Source organism: Cynocephalus volans, chromosome 14, assembly GCF_027409185.1.
Source record: "Cynocephalus volans isolate mCynVol1 chromosome 14, mCynVol1.pri, whole genome shotgun sequence".
Taxonomy (NCBI): domain Eukaryota; kingdom Metazoa; phylum Chordata; class Mammalia; order Dermoptera; family Cynocephalidae; genus Cynocephalus; species Cynocephalus volans.
In genome coordinates, this window is record NC_084473.1 from 61,262,029 (window position 1) to 61,277,227 (window position 15,199).

Consider the following 15,199-nt stretch of genomic DNA (forward strand, 5'->3'; position numbering starts at 1 on the left):
TTTCCCCAAACCATTTCTTCTTTACCAGATGCTCCTTTTAGGCTCTGCCAATTGGGGGCGACAGAAGGAAATCACATGGCTGCAGAGGAAGAGGGGCTTTCTCCTTCCAGCTTACTTCTGTTACCCAAGCGAGTCTTCCTCACCTGGGCAGCAGCAGTTTGCTGCAGTAGCAGCAGGTGATGCCAGTTTACAGTTTTTCCACCTCTCACTGATCCAGCCACCTCACACTTGAAGGGTCTCCAGCACCAGCCAGCTGGCACCTCCTCCTCAGAGGTCTGTGTTTCAGTTCTGCAGGCCCCTCCGACAAGTTTCTACCTTTATTTTTATTTTTATTTTCTTTCATAACTGAGATTTTATTGGTTGTGTTGACGATCATTACACAGACATTTCAATTTATACACAATTCTTAACATACGTACCAAAATTCTAAAAAGCCACGTATTATGATTCTTTAAAAAAGTTATTCCAGTGAACTTCCAGCTTCAAATTGGGAGGTAAATTGTCCTTACAAGGATATCAAGTACCAGTATATCTCCAGATGTTGGTAAGCTGTTACGTAAATCCCACCAATTCACAATGTAATATCATATACACTACATACTCAAATTTTCAATCATTCACAACACACTAACAAAAACATTAGGAAAACTGGACTACCAGGACCAAAGATTTTACAGAATGTACAGAAGTCTAACAGGGAGAGCAATGATTAAAGGGTGGCTTTCTTTAAGAAACAATTCTACTAAAAAACAACGGGAATAGAAGTAATTTTAAATGTTCAAGACACATTAAATACAATGTGACTCCAAATTACCAGTGTGCTTTGTATTACAGGATACAAATATTTAACCCCCATCTATGGAATATTAAGCTGACACCCAAGACAGTCAAAGCCTCCCGTAATTCAATATTCCACTACTTTCTGGTTGTACCAAAAAATAAACCACCAGCAAATGATTTCACCTCCTAAATAAAAAATATTTACATTTAAAAACTGGGATGCAATGGGATTTCTTCCTTCTTAAAAATGTTTCTAGAACTACTAAAAAAACCTTGCATTTACAAAATAGTTAATAAAAATATTTCTCTGGACGGTACAAGGGTGACAGGGACCACTGATAAGACATGGTATGTGATAATAATCAGACTTGGCCTCTTCTTCTCCCGCTTCACCAGAGGCTGGACTCTCCTCGGTTTTAGTTTCTCCACTTTCTGCAGGTGAATCTTTAGTTTCCCGGTTAGTCACTTCGGCCTGTTTGCCCTTTGCCCTTTTTGCCCTTTTTTTGTCTGAAGACCTATCCTTTGCTGCTGCCTTTTTTGGCTTTGTTTCCACTTCTGCAGGCACAGGTTTGGCTGACAACCTGGCGGATCTCCTCTTGGGCTCGTCCTTCACTGCCCCTTCGCTGAGCTGACCTCCCTCTCGGGCATCTCAGCGGCGGGGAGGGCGCGGGGAGGGCGCCTGCAGGCTGCGCGCCCAGAACCTTCGCGAAGCTGGGCTGCCTGGCTGCTGCCCCTCCTCCGAGCGGGGTGATGGGAGAACCGGATGGAACCAGATTGGGAGCCTCCCCCACTCCCCACGTCCCCTGGCCACGGGCTCCCCCTCCCCCAAGTTTCTATATTTAAATAATCCCAAATGCTTCTCCTGGTGCTCCCAGCCCTGGGGATGTAGTTGCTTCCTGCAGTTGCTACCTCCATGGTACCTTAGTGTTCTTCCAGACCTAGTTAAGATTCTTCATGCTAAATTCTCTCAGTTAAAATAATGGATGTGCTTTCTGTCTCCTGACCCAAGCCTGACTGATGAGGCGGGGCAGTGCCCACCTGCACCCAGGCTAAGTGTGAGGGGCTTCATCCAGAGCCCTTGGAGGACTTGATATGGGTCCGCTATAGTTCTGGGGCTCAACAGATGGAGTGTCTTGTCTCCACTCTGGAAATGTAGAGTCAAGAGGTGCTCAGGGCATGGGGAGCGAGAGAGGGGCTCCTGGACCTGATTCGAGCCAGACTGGCGGAGTGGGGAGGTGGACATGGAGCCAGGCGGGCTGTCTTAGACAACCACCAACAGGGCTATCTAGTGGAGCAAAAGAATCTCAGCCGAAAAGAGGAGGATGAAATGGGTTCTTAGAGACTGTGGAGGGAGCAAAGAAACTGCTGGAGTATCATAGGTCAAGGGAACTCAGGTGAAACCAGCAGTGTTAGGATCCTCAAAAGAGAACTCTGTGAGAAAATCAACTTTAAACACCTCCAGACCCAGATAATCTGAAGCCATCTTACTCTGGTACCAGTCAGGTAAAATGTTCCTGGCCCCCTCCCACGCCTGCCTCCTCAGGCAATAATCCTGAGGGGTCCAAAAATAGGGTTAGAAAGTTGTGTGAAAGGGAGTAGGACTGGAGCTGGGAGCCGGAGAAGACAGATTAGACTCTCCCCCACATCTCATAGCAGGTCCTTATAGGGAGAAGGAAGCAGGCTTAAAATCATGTTTGGACTTCTGATTACTTAGGACTGACATTATAATGGCTAAATTGAGACTGTGTTTATGATTTAAAGTGATGACGTCTTTTTACTTAAAAGTGACCAGAAAAATAATGGAGCTTGATGAGTTTAATGCAGGTGGAAGGGAAGAATTACTAACTGCCCCCAAAGGGATGATGGGATTTAAAACTAAAGTTGCTGTTAGGAATGTAACTCACAAGTCCTGCTTATTCAACATCCAGTCAGATAATAATACTGAAGTAGTGTAATTCCTGTTAATAAGGCATCTTATTTTCTCTAGATAGAAGAGGCTTACTGTCCACCAACATTCTCTGCAGAGATTGTATCTTCAGCCAATCTTGTCCTTTTTAAATGTGTCACTGTCTTCATTTTTAAAAAATATGGGGGTGGAAGGAAGCTTTGGTCCAAGAGCCCAGGAAATCTCTTGAGTTCTGTTAAATATTCCCTCCTTACTAAGTGCATTTTCAGAAATAGAACAGTACTTCCAGCTCATAGGGAACCTAGTTTTGCAGTTGACTCTGGCACTGGTCCTAATACTACAGGAGATACCTGGGGCCCTAAACACACCAGTGACCATCCTGAAAGGAAACTTTCCTGATCAGGACAAGGTCTAAAACCTTACCATGGTGTAAAGAGAATCTGACTACCCTCCAACTAAGCTGCAGCCCCCAGCCACACAAGTCAGGGAGCTTCTGGAAGACAGAGTCTAGGACAGAGAAGATGCTCAGTGGATATTTTGCAGATGAATCCTCCACTCCCACCCTAGTCAGTCAACAGTCTAAGCTTTGAGTCAAAATGGACTCCATCTTGTGGTCATGCTGAAGAACTGCACCACTGCCCTCCATGGTCCTACCCACAAGGGCAGCAGGATCACCACCCTCTTTCCTAGTCCCTTTTACACTTTTAGGTCTCTTAAAAAATAAAATAAAATAAAAGCAGACATCCAGGCCAGCGACGGAAGCCAACCCGATGCCCCGGGGGCCCTGGGAGATGGGCCGTGGGCCCTAGCCCCACTGCTGCCACGCCACACATCCAGGCCAGCTAGGGAGCCAGCCCTGCGGCGGGATCCTGAGAGACAGGCGCCGGGACAGCCCCGCCCACACCTCAACCAGATCCTAGAAGATGCATTATTAACCACGTGTATTTCTTTGAGTGTGTGACTTATCTGCCCATGTCCTTCACCGAATTTCAGCTTGGATTTTTCTAATTAATTTTAAGAGTACTTTTTGCAATAAGGACATTAAACTTTGTGTGGTTTTTTTTTGTTTGTTTTTTGTTTGTTTGTTTGTTTGTTTGAAGTAGAGAATAGAATAATAGTTACCAGAAGCTGGAAGGGGTGGGGGTCAAGGGGAAGATAAGAGGTGAATTAATGGGGACAAAACTATGCTATCTACCCGAAGTGAATCATTGTGCAAAATATGTATGTACTGAAACAACACAGTGTACCCCACAAAATAAATGTGAATAAAATTGAATTTAAAAAAATAAAAGATTTTTATAAAAAGACAAAAAAGAAAAAAAAAGATAAAGTCTATTTTATAGGATCTTATGCATCTTAAACACAACTGATCTCAAGCCAAATATATTCTTTATCCTCCTGTACATCCTCTTCTATCAGTATAATCTGCTTTTGTTAATTTCTTCAAAGCCACAAGGGGCCAGGTAGTTAAAAACATTTTCACATTTTACAACTTGACAGTAAACCAGAAGATGCAAATATTACTATCACCATTTCACAGATAAGGACTTCGAGGCATATGGGCTCAGAGAGTTTCAACAACATGCCCCAGGCCACACAGTTAATTAGTTGGGCGAGTTGTAATTTGAACTAGGTCAATTAGATCCACAACACAGGTTCTTTTCACCAAACCACAGTGGCTCTTAGTTGATAGGGCTTTCATCTACTCAGATTTTTAAGCTGGAAAGTAGTAAGGTGATCTTGTCACCTCTCCTTCACTCCTTTACCCATATGCAGAGATGTTTTATTGATATCACCTCCTGAATGATACTGAAATCTGTTTCTTCCTCTCTTTCTCCACTGCCATAATCTCACTTTGGAGCTTCCTCATATCTCATATGAAATATTGCAATAGCTTCCTGACAGGTAACCAGTCTCTCCCCTACCCCATCCCACTGAAGAGAGTTCTAGTTTTAAAATTTAGATCTGAAAAGGCACAATCCACCCAGAAGGCATTTAAACCATAATGTAACAACAGCCTTAACATTTCAACCAGTAATTCTACTTCTGTGAATTTATCTTCAAAAAATAATTGTGGAAAAAAAATCCTGTATGTAGAAATCCTGTATGTAGAGATAGTCAGGCAGTATTACTGATGTAGTATATCTGCCATGGTTTGAATGTTCCCCCAAAACTCAGTGAAGCTTCATCTCCATTGTAACAGTGTTAAGAAGGTGGGAAGGATATTTGAAAGGTGCGGTCTTTGGGAGTTGATTGGATCATGACAACTCTATAATCCATTCATGACTTAATGGGTTATCAAGGAGTAGACTGGGGACTTTATAAGGAGAGGAAAAATGATTGTGGAAAGCGCTCTTGCCCAGCTCTCCTTATGTGATACCTGTGTCACCACAGAACTCTGTAGAGAGTTCCCATCAAGAAGAAGGTGGTATTAGTCAGGGTTCTCCAGACAGACAGAATCAATACGATATGTATATAAATACATGAGAGGGGATTTATTGAGGGCATTGGCTCACACAATTATGAACGCTGTCTGACACTGAATGCTGGTAGCATGGTTTAGTTCAAGTCTGGAAGCCTCAGAACCAGGGAAGCCAATGGTGTGATTCTCAGTCCAAGGCCAAAGGCCTGAGAACTGGAGGTGACACTGGTGTAAGTCCTGGAACTCAAAGGCTAAAAGTCTTGAGTTCGGATGTCCATGGAGAGGACAAAAGAGTGCATCCCAGCTCCAGGAGATAAAGAGAACTTCACCTTTTCCTCTGTTTTTGTTCTCTGAGCCTGAAGTGGATTGGATGCTGCCCACCCATACTGAGGGCAGATCTTTCCCACCTAGTCCACTCAGGCTTACATGCTACTCTCTTCTGGAAACCCTCTTAGACACACCCAAAAATAATGCTTTACCAGGTTTCTATGTATTCCTTAGTCTAGTCAAGTTGATTCCTAAAAGCAACCAACACGAAGCCCCTCACCAATATGCTTCCTGGACATTGGACTTCCCAGCCTCCAAAACTGTAAGAAACAAATTCATTTTCTTATAAATTACCCAGTTTCAGGTATTCTCTCATTAGTGACAGGAAATGGACTAATACAATATCCATTCCCCACAACTTTAAAAAAATTCCATTATGGGATAAATTGTTTAAATCAACTTAATTTCAATTCCAAACCAATAGGATTTTTCTACTGCAGGCCATCCTTGTAAGGTCCTCAGAAGACCCCACAGTTATGGGTTATCACTGGTCACTGCCAAGGCCATCAGTGTCCCAGTTTACCTGGTTCCTTCAGTTCTAATACCTCACTAGATTTCATGCCACCTTGGGACATATGGATATTTGATGACACTGGGAACCCCTCTCTGTTCCTCTCTGAGGTCTAGCCACCCCTCTGGGGTGTAGTCAGAGAATAGGGCACAAGTCCCAGCTGTTGCAAGACCCTGGACCCCTCCCCCAGCCTGAGGCAATCTTTCAGCCTGGGGAAAATTCACCACAGTCTACTCAATTTTCCCTCAGAGCCATTTCCTGTCTCCTCTTCGTCCAGTGAACTAAGGCACCTCAGGGAGTTTAGGCTTTTAGAAACAAAGCCAGGAAGGAAGTGTTTTGCAGGCAACTTCTGTTTTCAGGCTGCCACAAACCTCTCCTGAGGAAAGTAAAACAAACCCTGCTACCTGCTTGTGAAGTGGAAAGGGGGAATTACAGGGGGACCCACAACTGTAGCTCAAAATATTATCCCACCTCCAGAAGCTTAAGGATGAGTGTCATAAAATGGGAATGTTAGACGTGAAGTCTGTGGGTTGCACATAGATGCCGATGCAGTCTGGTACCATACAGTTGGCAAAACCCATTCACTTCACCTGTTTAGTACAGATGCAAGTTTCTGAAGTTCTGGTGAAAATGGTTTAATGAATAGATATTATTATTATATGGCCTTGACTTTACCAGCTTTACACTCTCTCCCCGGCCTATCGAAATCTCTTTACTATCTGTAGCTTTAACTCTTGTGTCTACACGATCAACCATACCATCTTCATCTCTGGCTCTGACTGAAAGGGACCTTAGCCAGAAAACAGCCATCTTTGGGGTAGCTAAGACCCAGTAGAAAATTCCAGTTAGCCATTAACTTAGGATCTGATAATCATCAATTTCTTGAGGTTAGCAGAGGAATTGAGAAACTGACGGAATTGCTGAAACTGCCCGGAGATGAAATCATGCCCCAAAAGGGTCCTTCTCAAAAGTTTACTTCTACCTATCTCCCATTACACCCTCTTATGTTGATTTACTTTAGATGTTGTGCACTGTATTAGTCCGTTTTTGTTGCTTATTGTTACTGGACTCAGGTCCGGCTGCCCACCCCCTTGAAAAGAAAAGAAAAAAACTCAGAAGTCAAATGGTTGGTGTTAGAAAAGTAGGTGTATTCAGCTGAAGGACACGGTAGGCTGTCCCATCTCTAAGATTTACATTTACTGAGGGGTTTTTAAAGGAAGGCTTGAGGGAATGGAATGTGGGAGGTGAGAAGCAGATGTGAGTTACAAGGGGTCTGTTTCTATGGGTTAGGTACAAGGTCCTGCGGAGGCCTCATCTGGTTTCTGTTCTCATCTTCACTGTTATCTCAGGACCCTGCAAGATTTTGATTTGCGCCCGGTATACTTGGCTGGTGCCCAAGGTCAGCTTTAGTCATTTGGCTTTGATCATTTCTCAAAACTGTGCAAGTCTCAGAGAAAGAACTGTTAGCTTTGCCAAGTACTAATTAGCTTCACAGCTTTGTTTTCCTACTTAGTGAACGAGATAAGAAAGTCAGAGGATGGGAAGCAAGAGTGGAGAGACAAATACTGTCCTTTTTAAAATCCCCACCTCTACAGCCCAGGCAGCTTTAGGTCCCAACATGGCTTCAGTCCTGCTCACTCCAACATTATCACAAAATACCTGCAAGTGGGTGATTTATAAAGAAAACAAAATTTATTGCTTAGTTTCTGAAGCTGGGAAGTCCAAAGTCCATCTGGTGGTGTCAACAGTGACCCATGGGTTTCACATTGTGAGACGGTGGAAGCAGAGAGAGCAAAGAGAGAGAACAGACTCTCCTCTTCTTTTAAAGCCCTCAGAAGCATGCCCCTGACCACCATTTTTAATTCATTCACTATGACATCATCCTACAATCCTATCACCTCTTCAAGGCTCCACCTTTCAATTACACTAATAGGATTTCTCATCTTCTTAACAGTCACAGTGGGGCTAAGTTTCTAATACATAAACTTGGGAGACATTTCAAGCTTCGATGAGTTTGGGGGGGACATAACTCCAGATCCACTACATGCACCTAAAATTCAGAACTGAAACTAAGTTTTCTTGTTTTTCTTACCTTTCCTAATCAACTGCAAACAAAGGAATTCTAAGAGAAAGCCAAAGCACCCTAGCTAATTATTAACTCACCTTCCTGCTTAAAGGAAAATTGCATCCACGTTAGTTAGAGGTACAGTCAGGTATTTTTATGTTCCAGTGATGTTTGACTGAGGTTATTGTTTTTGAGCTCTACCTAGGAGATAAGGACTCTGATGCACAATAACATCAAGGGTTTGAAGCTGACCAGTCCACCAACTGCATATCCATGATGCCAAAGAACCTAGTCCCTCATGGGACCCTGACATCTGTCTGACTCAGACCCCCTGCTGATCCCATGACCAGCCTTCCCCTTTGCCTGCAGGACAAAACCCTACCCTCTCTTTCCCTCCTCTTTACCTTTGTAAACCCCAGAGCAGGCATCAGAAGGCAGGATGATTTTAGCCTAGTCATCACCCAGATGCCAGTTATCTGAATAAAGCTTCCAATCCGTGCACCAACTTTTGGACTTTCAGGTCACTTGTTTAGTGTGAGAGTGCAAACTGAGCCTGTTGCTGGTAACAAGACTTCCTAACTTCAACTCCATGTCTCCAACATGCCGTAAGACAGCACCACCTGGGATTCTCAGTGTCACTTTATGCCCCAAATCTACCCATTGTCTTTACCCTGACTCAGCTCCCTCTGCACATCTCATTCTGTCACTGAGACGGGAAGGTAACATCCAAGCAAAGTTTATTCCTCTACACTGACTCTTTATGGAAACCTCAAAATGCCTGTTGAAGTCCCTGACTTAGGGGCTGCTTTGCAGTTGTTCTGCCTAGTACCACTTCTCAGGCAGGTGAATGCATTGGAGGGAGCCCTGGTTCCAAAGGCATCCAAGGTATTGGCCAATCTAGACCTTCTGAGGTAGGTTGGAATGAAAGCTCTGATCAACAAGAATACCCTCCACTAAATAGTAACCAGCCAAACAATCAGATCATTTCTTTAGGGGTTTTAAAGAGACACAAACAGAGGGGGTTGATACTGGCAGGAGGGTAAAAGCAGACGTAGAAAGAGTAGTTGAGCTACATTAATGAGTCTTCAAGATGTAAACTGGGTCATCAGGAACTCTGTTGATCTCATTCTCTCCTACAGCAGGAGCGTTTTCCAGGCAGTTGGAGTACAGTAGAAGAAAGTATAGTGCACGTTTTTTTCTCTCTGCCTCTCTTCTCTTCTTTTGCTCCTCCCCCCCTTCCTACTTTCTTTTTCCTTTATCTTCATTCTTTTTCTTTTCTTTTCTTTTTTTTTTCGGTCCACCCAGGGTCTGAATAACCTTACCATTTATGGGGAATCCCCCATTGTATAAGTCTTGGCAGAAGGCGGGGCCACAATTCCCACCATGGAAGCTGAGAGGGGCAGGTACTTTCTGGCTCCACACCCTGGAAGCTGGATCTTGGACACACCATGACATGACTCTGACACCAGACTCAGAGTCAGTTGAGAAATAATGTAATGCAGCACCATCAAATTGTCAGCAGTGGCGGTATTTAGTATGCAGTGGTCATGGTGCCAACAGCACTGTGCTAGTCAGATTGTCCTTGTAGTGAGAAAAACTGCAAATTTACAGAAAAGTTGAAAGAGTGCAATGGATATACACTTTATTTAGGCAGTTAGTTCCTATTGCTGCAAAACAAATTGCTCGAAAACATAGCAGCTTAGCAGAACAAACATTTATTATGCCACAGTTTCTGTGGGTTAGGAACCTAGGCACTGCTTAAATGGGCCCTCTGGCTCAGGATCTTGCACAAGGCTACAATCAGGAAGTTAAGTTAAATATTTTTCGATAGAATACTTCTTAGGAGGCACGTCTGGTATATTAGGAGGCATTATTGGTAATGTTTGATCATTTGGTTATGGTTGTAGCTGCTCAATTTCTCCTTTATAAGTGCATAACTTCCCTCTTGTAATTAGTAAGTAATTGGTGGGGCAATACTTGGAGTCTGTGTGAATGTTCTGTTCCCCAGCAAACTGCTCCCAATAATCAGCCATTAGCAATCCCTGTCTTGGTTAATTATTACATTTGAAGTTGCAAATTGGTGATCATCTAATCTGTCATTCCTTCTACATTTATCACTTTGTAAAGATGAACTTTTCTTCCCCCACCCCCTTTTCTTGTATTTTATTTGAGATTGACTTCAAACTCATAGGTTTTTAGAAAATTATTCTAATCAATTAACATTATTTTTTATTTGCAAATTGTCCCAAATTTGGCCATAGAAAAATTCCTTCAAGCTGATTCTTGTATCTTTTTTCTAGAAAACAGCTTTAGAGATATAATTCACCTATCATACAGCTCACCCATTTACAGTGTACAATTCCATAGTTTTTAGTTTTCAGAGTTGTGCAATCACCACCACAACCAATTTTAGAACATTTCATCACCCCAAAAAGAAACTTATTACCCATTAGTGGTCACTTCTCATTCCTCCCAAGTCCTTCAGCCCTAGGCAACTACCAATGTACTCTCTGTCTCTAAAAAGTAGTCTATTCTGGACATATCATATAAATGAAATCATGTAATATGTAGTCTTTTGTGACTGGCTTTGTTCACTTAGCATAATGTTTTCAAGGTTCATCCACATTGTACAGCATGTATCAGTACTTCATTCCTTCTTACTGCCAGACAATATACCATTTTATGGATATACCACATTTTATTTACCCGTTCATCAGTTGATGGATATTTGAGTTGTTTCCACTTTTGGGCTATTACAAATAATGCTGCTGTAAACATTCATGTACAGGTTTTTGTACGGACATGTGTTTTAATTTCTCTTGGATATATACGTAGGAGTAGAATCACTGGGTATTGGGAAAATAGAATAATTTAATCAGGCTCCCTCGCCTTAGGTCTAGTTAGGGGTGGTATGGAGCATTCTTTGCAAACGAATTGTGTGTGGGTGGAGTTAGAGCACATGCGACTACAGCTTGGCTGGCGTTTACTGCCTTGGGTGTCCGCCCTGTGCGGCCATGCTCTCAAACCTATGGCTCCAAGGACCTTTTTGCTGGTTATCTAGCTTGCAGACCTGCAGGTGAAGGGTTTGTGACCCAGTCTGTGAATGGGCTTGAGGAGTCTGTGAGCTCCAGACGCAGCCCGAGCTTGACACTGAGTCATATGGTAACTCTATGTTTAACCTTTTAAGAAACTGCCAGACTGTTTTCCAAAGTGGCTGTACCATTTTACATTCTTATTCTCAATATATGAGGGCTCCAATTTTTCTACATCCTCACTGCTATGGTTTGAATGTGTTCCCCAAAGTTCATGTGTTGGAAACTTAATCCCCACTGTAACAATGTTGAGAGGTGGGACCTTTAAGAGGCAGTGAGGTCAAACAGGCTCTACCCTCATGAGTAGATTAATACCATTATTGCAGGAGTGGTTTAGTTATCATGGGAGTGCATTCCTGACTAAAAGAATGAGTTTGGCCCTCCCTTCCCGTGTGTGTGTGTGTGTGTGTGTGTGTGTGTGTGTTTGGCCCTCCCTTCCCGTGTGTGTGTGTGTGTGTGTGTGCGTGTGCGTGCGTGTGTGTGTGTGTGCGTGTGTGTGTGTGTGTGTGCGCGTGCGTGCGCTCTCTTGCCCTTCCAGCCTTCTGGCATGGGATGACGCAATAAGAAGGCCCTGGCCAGAGGTGGGCCCCTCAGCCTTGGACTTCCTAGCCTCCAGAACTGTAAGAAATAAATCTCTGTTCTTTATAAATTACCCAGTCTCAAGTATTCTTATATAGCAGCAGAAGATGGACTAAGGCACTCACCAACACTTCTTATTACCCGTCTTTTTGATTATAGCCATCCTAGTGAGTGTGAAGTGATATCTCAGTTTTTCCCAGACATTTTTACTTCTTTTCCACATTTGTTTTTGGTTCTCTTGGCTGTTTTAAATTTAGCTCTCAATGTACTTTGACGAATTTTTAGTCTAACCTATTTTCCGTTGGAGACCACGTAATTTAGTTTTCATACCTCAAGATTATTTTAGTTTTTTCTCCTATTTCTTCCTTGAATTCAGTCAATTCTCATTTCAAAACTTTCTTTTTTCTGTTCCTTTCTATTTTGAGCTTTTAAATGTCTCTGATTTTTGGTATTCTTTATAGATACAGTTGATTGCTAAATAATTCATGTTAAGAGTGTTGTGTTGTACTTTTCTTCTGCTTTTTGTTGTTGGGGATAATTTTCATCAGCAAAAAAGTTTTGGTTTTTATTTTGCCCATATCGTGGTTTTACATGGATGTTGGTTGCTGTTTTCTGTTTATCTCAAAATGTCTTGGATCTTCCTGAATCAGAAATAACATGTGTTTCCACAGAAGGAGCGATGACAGTGCAGTAGGCCTAAGAGTAATAAGTCAAGATTGAAGCAAGAGGTTAAAAGGAAGGAGGGAACAAATGAAGATTTCTTAGGAAGAAAATATCTGGGGAAAAATGGAAATGGAAGAACTTACAATGAGTGTGAGCATTTTAAAATAAACTACTGATAGAAATATGACACAATTGATGGAAAAAATAAAGATAGATACAACAAAATCTATGCAAGTGAAAAAATCATTATTTCCAGGAAAAATAAAAAGTCATAAGAGAAAGAAAACATAACCATAGCACAGAACTTGGCTCATCAGTAAACAATGCTTACCAAGTCATAATGGTAGAAATGCTGTCTGTTGACCTAAATTATGAAAATTGTGGTGCAGAAAACATAAGACACGTGAGGGAAAATGGGAAAGGGGCCATAATAAGGCTAAATCCTCATCTAGCATAAGAAAAAGTCAACAGATCAGCTCTCAAATTCATAAATTAATAAATAATAGTATAAGTACATTGTTTAAAAATATGAAAATAACAGAAGAGAAAGCTAAAAATTTGAAATTGCTTCTGATAAAGGAGAATAAGGGGCTTGAATGAGCAGGAGAATTGTGTAACAAGTGTTTTAGTACTACATGATATTTTAAAAACAATATGTACATGCATTACTTTAATAACATAAGATTTTTAATTTAAAGAAAAGTTTAGTTCAAGTGCAAGCTGAGAGACAGTATTCTGGGAGTTTGCTGGATAAAGTGTATACTCTGAACCAATGACCAACATAGTTTCTTCCACAGCAGAATACAGACATCAGTGAACCAGCTGGTGAAAGTGGGTGTGGCACCTCATACTATACCTAATGATTCTCCTCCAAAATTTTTGCCTTCCTTTTCCTCAAATCAGTTGGTTTAGATATTTTAGTGCAAGGCTTCTACAAAATCTACAACAGGGGTTCTGAGTAACTGGAAACAGAGTGATGTAGTCTCCTCATGCCATTGGAGGTCACAATGTTGGTTGGTGATTGATCTTGACTATCAAAGAGGGGTTGCTGCTACACAATAGGGGCAGGAGGAGTATTACTGGAACGTAGGAGGTCCCTAGAGCAACTCACCACTCCAGTGGCCAGGGATACAAGTTAATGGAAACATACTGCACTACATACAGACAGGGCCACCAAGGCAAACTCCTCAAGAATGAAAGTTTGGTTAACCCAACTAGGTAAGGAATCCTGGCCAGCTGAGGGGCTGCTTGAAGGTAAGGGGAACCTGGAATGGGTAGTGGAGAAGGGAAATTATAAATACCATTAAAGCTTCTTTACCAGTTAGAAAAATGAGGCTTGTAGCCCCTAGTGGTATTTCCCTTCTTGCTGTGTCATGCACAAATGTTGAGTTTTTAATTATTGTCTTTTTCTTTCATTTACCTCCTCTTCATTATGTATTTAAAGTGTACCAGTAATGGTTAACTTTACAATTTAGTCTACATATTGCAACAATGAGATAGGATAAGGACAAAACTTAGAGGAAGAATGGACTATCACCTACAGATGTTGGACTTGGGCCAAACACAATAAATAATGAGACTATGAAATGTCCTTCTTTAGGGGGATAAGCACATTTTTTTGTTGTTGTTGTAGGAGAGATGGTTGCATTATTTTGGGTAGGAATATTTTTACTTAAAATTGAAAGCATGGGATGAAGCATGTCCATGAATGTTTGGCAGCCTGAAGAATGAACTACAGTGGAGTTACTTTTGGCTATCCAGAATCTGAATATTTTTCTGATTTGAGAGAAGCTCCCCACACTGAGTCTTAGTAGGAGGCTGGTCCCCTTCTCCCACACTAAAAGCCAACAGGTCGAATAGAAGCCACAGTAGAAACCAGAACTCTCATTGCCTACTGGCAATTAGAACACAGGTGCATAACCTAGACTGAGCCAAGTAAATAGTCCTTTCCAAAACTGGAATCTTGAGTGAAGACATAATATCACAGAAGAGCTGAAGAATAATTCATTGCAGCACTAAAGGTGTAGACATGCACACTATTTAGTGCTGGAGCAGACCATCATCCCCAGGGAAATCCTACTACAAGAGAAGGGAGACCATAGCTGGCTAGGCCTGGGCTCCATGCCTTCCCTTCTCTGCACCCATCCGGCCTTGAGAGCCCAGAAAAGTGTGGTGCTAAAGAACCATCTGATCCAGGGAATTGCACACAATTCCTCACAGGAAAAGACTTGTCAGACAAAAACAAAAGATGCTCACAACACAAAATCACAAAATGTCAGAGCTGAAAGGAACCTCGGGACTTATCCTTTCTATCTCCTCTCTTATAGATGAGGAAACCATACAGGGTAGGAAATGATAAAGGCCACGGGAAAGGTAGAGTGCTGCAGGGTTCAAAGGAGGGAGACTACACATTTGGTTGAGAATATCAGGGAGGGCTTGAGGAAGGTAGAGGGATTTGACCTGGGGCTTGACACACAGTGTGTAATATGCTTGTCTTTTGCTGACTTTGGAATTACTTACTTCCTTTCTGCTCACAGTCTGCTTAAGTTCCACCACCCATAACTTCCTTGGCTTCTTGGGTCCATCATCAGGTCTTGATTTTTCTTTCAAATTCTCTTCACTTAGATTTGGTGTGCTGGGCTCTGCCTGACATGGTTGTCTCTTTGTACACGGTCCAGTTCTCTGTCCAGCAGGGTGTCTGGGCTGGGAAAGACCCATGTCTCAGCTTGTGGGATTAGATGACTCCCCGGGAAGTCTTCTGTGTATACAGGGAAGATCAAGGGTCACAAACACAAATGCCTTCTGATGTCAGGTGGGTAACAAATGCGTAAAGTGGCTGGCTGTTACTTAATAC

General features: G+C 42.3%; 1 pseudogene; it reads right to left on the minus strand.

Moving 5' to 3' along the window:
- Positions 1–1,042: 1,042 nt before the first annotated feature.
- On the minus strand, positions 1,043–1,428 carry LOC134362537 (non-histone chromosomal protein HMG-14-like; annotated as a pseudogene).
- Positions 1,429–15,199: the final 13,771 nt, after the last annotated feature.